At 37.0% G+C, this 8,038-nt stretch overlaps 1 long non-coding RNA gene across 1 annotated transcript in view; it reads left to right on the top strand.

Moving 5' to 3' along the window:
* Window positions 1-5,746, top strand: part of LOC110270658 — a 6,361-nt gene extending 615 nt beyond the window's left edge. Inside the window, exons 2-3 of the long non-coding RNA XR_002360298.1 lie at window positions 357-362; window positions 5,735-5,746. This is a non-coding gene — a long non-coding RNA (uncharacterized LOC110270658). The remainder of the gene's footprint in view (window positions 1-356; window positions 363-5,734) is intronic.

Here is an 8,038-nt window from a genome sequence, read left to right as displayed (position 1 = left end):
TTTTAAACAGGGAACTCACTTTGAGTAAATTTGGCTTATGAGCTTGAGATGATTTGAGAAATGAGATCTTTAAAGCCAAGGCTGAAAGGAGTTGAAATTTGATTTCAAAGTGAAATGGCTTGAGAAAAGGGATTTGTGGCTTAAATGCCGGTTTCATGAATTTGATGATGTTGAATGGTGGAAGTGCTGTTTTGTTATGGGCCGGAATGGTTGTGTATGATTATGAATATTGGTTGGTTTTGGATTGAACCGTGAGCCAGAATGGCTATGTATGATATTGATTTATGGCTAATTGCCGAATGAGTTATGGGCCGTATGGCTGACTATGAATTATGAATTTAAGCCGGATGGCTGAGATAGATGTTGATCCATGGCTGGGACTGAATGAATATATGCTTGAGATACCTGGGTAGTAGCAAGGGTTGTGGTTCGTCCCACTTGCTCCAGGTCAGAGACTGTGACGCCTGGGTAGTAGCGGTAGTAGTGGTGATTCCACTCGCTCCAGGTTGAGCTTTTAAACACCCTCCTGGGTAGTAGCCACAGTAGTGGTTATTCCACTGGCTCTGGGTTGAGCGGGTAGTAGCAATGGGGTTGTAGCTCAAACCTACTTGCTCCGCGATGGGTGTTTCTGTCCATGGTTAGCTACCAGGACGTGTTGGGTTGGCTATATAACCGACAGATGATATCATCAGCCACTAGGGACAGGCATGCATCATACGCATCTATGTGACGTTGTTTGGGTGTGCATATTATACTTGGTTTACCTATGTGATTAATTGCTAATTGTTCTACTTGTAATAACTGTTTGTTTGTGCTTGCATCTTCCTAATTGTGTTTGCTACTGGGACTCTGTTGGACTGTGGTGATTGGTTGATGGTTGGATTGTTTGGGCCTAGGGCCGTGGTTGGAATGAGATGAACCGATGGTTGATTTCGGTTTTATGTTTCTGGTTTGGAATAAAATATGAAAGGCTATTTTGTTTCAACATAGATAAACTGTTTTGAAAGGCTTTTGAGTCTTTGAGAATTGAATGGTTCCTCTTTTAGAAAAGATTTCCGACTTTACTTTCATTGTAAACCGTTGTTTTTGAAAAGAGGCATGAGACGGTTATTAATCACTGGTGCGGTTATCTTCATGTATCCTATTATAGTAATTCCTAAAAACCCTCTATGGAGAACCCTTTCGAGGATGATGTTCTCATCCCCCCTACATTTTCCCCTTTCAGGATATGGGCGCAGAAGTTACGAAGAGTTTATTTAGTTGTTGTTGAGATGCTCTGTATTGCTTTAGATTATTATTTGTACCCTCGCCTTTATCTTGAGATATTCTGTAAGAGGGATAGGAATTATATTGTCTAATGCTTGTAATATTATTTATATATATATGTGTATATATATGGATGTACTCTTATGAGCTTTTGTAAGTTGTATGGTATTCTGTGAATGTACGTTATCGAATGAAACTATTCTTTTTGGGAACGGTATTGCGGTTTAAAGTTTTAAATAGGCTCATATTTTAGTATTAAATAATAGAAGTGTCGTCGTAATGTTCGAGCTATCAGAGTCGCGCAGCCGGAAGCGTGAGCTTTGGTTGTTAGGGTGTTACATTATGGTATCAGAGCGGTCTTTCCTGTAGAGCCTGAGGAATGGACCAACTATGCTTCAATTGCATACTCTGAGCGTTTGTCATGTACTAAGTCTTGTCGAGTGACGAGAATTAGAGCTTTATGCACATGATGGTCTATTGATTAATGCCGTTAGTCTTGCATTGCATAATTCTTAGTATTAAGTTTGACCGGTTTAATACTAGTGAATTATGTTCGTGAAAGCACTGATGGGTTATCATAGATGATATGTGAGTTTTGAGTAAAGCGAATCGTGGGTTTTGGGAACGTTGGAAACTATTTCTCGAGGCTATTCAGTTGTGTGTCCTGAAATTCTGTTCGAGTCGACCTGTTCCTTCATGTCCTAACTTGAAGTTCTTGTTTTCAAATCCTTTTGAAAAGTAGTTTGATTTTTCGACTTTATTCCTCTATTCATATGCATTTTTGTTTGATCTTAATTGCATATGCTTGTTTGGAATCCTTGTTGCATCTATCTTCCTCTGTTTGGGTTCTTCTTGATTCACGTGTTCCTTGATGTGGCTTCGAACTTGTCTTAATGTGTTGTGCCTTTTTAACTCCGGAGTCCGAGTCCATTCTTAGAGAAAATTTTGATTCAGTTTTTCTCTTATTTGACAATGATGATAGCCAATTTTGAGATTTTTATAAAAAGTGCTGTTGATTAGATATATACTTATCTATATATGAAACTCGAGATTTCTTATACAGTTTAACAATTATTTACTTCTAATACCTTGCCTATACTTGTACTGGTTTACAGAACTGCACTTACTTCAAAAGTAAATTGACTTTCTAGTAATTTTACTATAGTTCCAATGCACATCTTCAATTGGTTATGTGTTTGGGGTATTTTTCGAAAATTTGGAAAGAAATGGATTTTTCGCCTTTATTCCGGTTGAGTTTCGTTTGATAAGCTTCACTTAACTTATTTTGAATTGAGTTTGGTTAGCATACTACATGGGTTATGCCATTGTTGTTCTTTTGAAAATGTTGGACTCATAGCTTTCTTCTTTATGAACGGACTCGTTCCTTCTTAAGCTTTTCACCTCTATGAATGTCCTACATGATTCTGTTTTTAACTAATCTTTTACATCTTTTGAACATTACCATTGATCTTGGTTTGTCCTCTCTTGTGAATCTCATCCTTATGTGAGTCAGTTTGATTCATTTCAAATTAGTGCATTGTTTATTCTCTCATTTTCTCTAGAAGAGTTTTTAGTTAAAGATTTATCCTTGGGAAATTACTAATGATTGGGTTGTCTTTTCCTATGACTTTTGTATTCTTTTGAATCAATTGAAAGCTTGTTTGATGTTTCATGCCTAGTGGATCTTGTTTGAACTACCTTGATTTAAGATCCTTTTCTTGTGTGGCTTGACTCCTTTTAGTACATCTTGAACTTCTTGAATGTTCTTCTGAGATGGTGCTTTCAAGAACACTTTTAGAGTCTTGTTTTGAACTTTTCAAAGAAGTTTTGAATTCTCTTTGGAAGAATACTAAACAAAATTTATTTTCTATTGTTTGATTGAGATTTAAACTATTGTTCAATTTTGATGAAGTTAATTTAAAAATCGGCATGCGCTATTTTAAATGAGGTTTTGGAGGACTTCCTTGTTTAGTGGGAACCGATGCGTTTGTAACGCACCACTTAATTCATTTACCAAATTGTAAGCAAATTTTCACCTCGGAATTTCTTTTCTAAAAAGAGTTTAACTTTCTCTTTCGTCCTTGCAAAAAACTTTTATACACGCTTGTTAAATATGAACTTTGGAAATTTTTGAACAAGCATTTGATTTCTCTTCCGAGTTTTATGAATTGCTTTTGGTTAGGTTGTGCACCTAACTATCTTTCTAAAATATTTGAGGAAATATTTTAGCTATTAGTCAAACTTGTCTGCATTTTGTTTTAGAACTCTACAAAGTCTACTTCAACATGAATTTGCATTAAAGCAAAGACACGATTATGCTTTTGTTACTCTCTTGAAGGATGTTGTTACTTAACCTTCTATTTCAGACTGCGAAGTGGTTTTTCTGCAAGTTTTTTATTCTTTTATGAACAATGAATTCGGAAGTATTTTAATTATGCTCTTGAGTTCTGTGAGCCTTGTCTTGTGTCTGAGATATTATTTTCTGTAAACTTCATGCTTCTTCAACCCAGCTTGAGCTTGTTTCAAACTGATGCACTGGTTTTCTTCCTATTGATCTTGTTGAACTTCTTTGATCAAAGGGTTATCTTTGATGTTGTCAATTGATTTATTTCTAGCAAACTTCATTGCTTGCGCATCTTTGTTTGTCTGGAAATTGGATACATTCCCTTAAATCTATGAGTATTACTCTTGACAATTGTCTCTCCGTTCTAAATCTGGTATCCTTCTGAGTAGACTCGAGAATTGTTTTGATATCACGTGCAACTTGTAGACGTAGTAGGGCGATGCGTTAGTTCTTAATATGTGATATGCCTATATGGAAGTTGAAGCGGTAGGTGTGCAACATATGAGTTGTGGGTGTTTTGTTCCTTGCGAACGGGTTTGCAGTTGTCAGGCTTGTGATCGAGTATGGGGATTGTAAAGTGCTTGATGGAGTTGGAAAGTTGAAGCTTTGAGGTTGATATGATATTAGTGTGCGGATGTTAAGCACGTCATTTTAACCCCATCCTGTTTTATAGCCTTTGATGATTTTCCCTTCTATTACATAATTGACCCATGTTATCTTTTGCATTGAGCCTACCTTGTAACTTTTGCTTTGCAATCACACTCCTACCTTTACATCCTTATGCTTATGACAATCAAAGTATTTGAAAATCGTATATATGATTATATTTTGAGATATTTTTGCTTCTTCCTTAAATGTGTTCAAGGGTGAACTGTTATGGAATTTCTTTCATTTTGTATCAATTTTTGAGGGCGAAAATTTTTATAAGGTGGGTAGGATGTAAGACCCAGAACTTTTGAAAAGTCTTATTATGATCAAGTCTCAAATCATATAGTTATTTATAGCCTTAATTTCGGAGATTATTTTATTAAAGATAATTAAGGCAAGTTTTGATTTATTGAACTTGAGATAAGTTATGATTATTATCCAATTTTATAATTATTGGATTATTTTCTATATTTAAGGTATAAGGCTGGTAGTTATGAAGTAATAAGGATTTTATATGATTTGGACTAGATAAGTAATATTTTAAATATTAATACTGCTACTTTGAAAAAATAAAGGGGTTTAATTATATTATTTCTAATTATTTTGATTTGGGCATTTTATGGAAAATAATTTGTGAAATTGATGAGCAAATAGTATTTTCTATATATAATTAGTGTTGGATTTAATTTGGGTTTCAATTATTATATTATTCCTAATTTCATGTGAAATTACCCAATCACCCCTAACCCTAAGTTTCAAAATAAAACCCTAGCTCCCTCAAACCCACGCAGCCACAGCTGCTGCCCCTCTCTGCCCTAAACACACACACCCAGACATATGAAGAAGGAAGAAAACAGAATTTGAGAGAAAAGAGGGAGGCGGCGCGGTGGGTGCCACTACCACTGTCGAGAAGGTCGCCGGAGTTAGTTAGAACTGCCGATCTGATTCTGTTTTGTTTCGGTGGATGCCGGGATCACCATTCTAGTGTCGCTGTCGTTGTTAGGGTTGCCGGGAAGAGGAACCCGTCTGGGAGAGAGAAAACGGGGAGGTTGTCGCCGCAAGTGTCGCTGTCAGCAAAGGAGGGAATCGCGCCGCCGTGCCTGACCGCCGGAAAAACGCCACTGCCGGCATCAAAAAACTTTGTTGGTAAGGGTTTTAGGTTGGTTCTCCTTTCCGTTGAGTTTCTGGGAACCTCATTGTCACTGCATGTTATTTAGGTCACCGCTGTCGCCTGAGGTGGTGGCCGGGCTGCCGCCGAACCGGTTCAGAGACCATTGCTATTTCGGTTCAGCCGCTCTTTCTTTAGTTCGGTAAGTGTTTCGATTTGAAAGCCCTTTTGTTATCGTTCTGTTATCATACACTGAGGTTTATGGCGTTAATTGCTATAAGACTGAGCTTCGGTTGTTATATGTTGCGATTAGTGTTGCTACGGTTATTGCAAAAGTGGCTGGGAGCTAAGGTTTTGGTTGCCGTCAGTTCGAGTTGAGGCGGAAAGGACTTGATGAGGCGTTTGGGTTATGGAATTGCGTTTCGAGGTAGGGCACTTTCCAATAACTATGTTTTAAGTATTGGAATTATTACATATGGATATTGTTGTGAGATATTGTGTATTTGGTGATTGTATCTGCCTTATGTGTTATTTCATTGACTTGAGTGATTATGGATGTTGGTTTGGTTGAATTGTTGTGCGGCTTTGTGAAATGTTATGTTTTGAAGTGATTCTTTAAAGACTTGAAATATGAGTTTAATCTGTTGAGGATTGATTTGATTTGAGTCAATTATTTGATGATGTGAAAAGTCGAATGCACTTTTGAATTCAGCCGGGTTTACTTTAATTGACTTAATCTTGAACAAATGATTTGTTACTGAACTGTTTCTTTAAAGCTTTGGAAATGAGTTAAATCGGTTGATAATGAGTTGATTTTGAAATGGTTTTCTTGTGATATGCCACTGAGGCGACTGTTGGATTTGGCTTGCTTTGAATTGATTTCTGGTTTTGAGCTGTTGAAAAGGAATGAGAAACGGTTTAGTTGGGACCCGAACTGGGTGGCAAAAGTCCAAGTTTTAGTGGAGGTACTGCCAAAATTTATACAAAATCCTAGTCTTGTTTGAAAAGTTATTTAAAAAGGATTGGATTTGAGAAGTTGTATTATTTGATTTATTAGGAGAATATTTATATTTTCAAGTTTAATTTATTTAGTGAACTTTATGCCTTGAGTTTGACTTATTTAGGGCTTTGTTTTAAACAGGGAACTCACTTTGAGTAAATTTGGCTTATGAGCCTGAGATGATTTGAGAAATGAGATCTTTAAAGCCAAGGCTGAAAGGAGTTGAAATTTGATTTCAAAGTGAAATGGCTTGAGAAAACGGATTTGTGGCTTAAATGCCGGTTTCATGAATTTGATGATGTTGAATGGTGGAAGTGCTGTTTTGTTATGGGCCGGAATGGCTGTGTATGATTATGAATATTGGTTGGTTTTGGATTGAACCGTGAGCCAGAATGGCTATGTATGATATTGATTTATGGCTAATTGCCGAATGAGTTATGGGCCGTATGGCTGACTATGAATTATGAATTTTAGCCGGATGGCTGAGATGGATGTTGATCCATGGCTGGGACTGAATGAATATATGCTTGAGATACCTGGGTAGTAGCAAGGGTTGTGGTTCGTCCCACTTGCTCCAGGTCAGAGACTGTGACGCCTGGGTAGTAGCGGTAGTAGTGGTGATTCCACTCGCTCCAGGTTGAGCTTTTAAATACCCTCCTGGGTAGTAGCCACAGTAGTGGTTATTCCACTGGCTCTGGGTTGATCGGGTAGTAGCAATGGGGTTGTAGCTCAAACCTACTTGCTCCGCGATGGGTGTTTCTGTCCATGGTTAGCTACCAAGACGTGTTGGGTTGGCTATATAACCGACAGATGATATCATCAGCCACTAGGGACAGGCATGCATCATACGCATCTATGTGACATTGTTTGGGTGTGCATATTATACTTGGTTTACCTATGTGATTAATTGCTAATTGTTCTACTTGTAATAACTGTTTGTTTGTGCTTGCATCTTCCTAATTGTGTTTGCTACTGGGACTCTATTGGACTGTGGTGATTGGTTGATGGTTGGATTGTTTGGGCCTAGGGCCGTGGTTGGAATGAGATGAACCGATGATTGATTTCGGTTTTATGTTTTTGGTTTGGAATAAAATATGAAAGGCTATTTTGTTTCAACATAGATAAACTGTTTTGAAAGGCTTTTGAGTCTTTGAGAATTGAATGGTTCCTCTTTTAGAAAAGATTTCCGACTTTACTTTCATTGTAAACCGTTGTTTTTGAAAAGAGGCATGAGACGGTTATTAATCACTGCTGCGGTTATCTTCATGTATCCTATTATAGTAATTCCTAAAAACCCTTTATGGAGAACCCTTTCGAGGATGATGTTCTCATCCCCCCTACATTTTTCCCCTTTCAGGATATGGGCGCAGAAGTTACGAAGTATTTATGTAGTTGTTGTTGAGATGCTCTGTATTGCTTTAGATTATTATTTGTACCCTCGCCTTTATCTTGAGATATTCTGTAAGAGGGATAGGAATTATATTGTCTAATGCTTGTAATATTATTTATATATATATGTGTATATATATGGATGTACTCTTATGAGCTTTTGTAAGTTGTATGGTATTCTGTGAATGTACGTTATCGAAGGAAACTATAACTTTTGGGAATGGTATTGCGGTTTAAAGTTTTAAATAGGCTTATATTTTAGTATTAAATAATAGAAGTGTCG

Source organism: Arachis ipaensis, chromosome B04, assembly GCF_000816755.2.
Source record: "Arachis ipaensis cultivar K30076 chromosome B04, Araip1.1, whole genome shotgun sequence".
Taxonomy (NCBI): Eukaryota; Viridiplantae; Streptophyta; class Magnoliopsida; order Fabales; family Fabaceae; genus Arachis; species Arachis ipaensis.
Note: the sequence above shows the minus strand (reverse complement) of the source record. Positions and strands in the feature narration are given on the sequence as shown.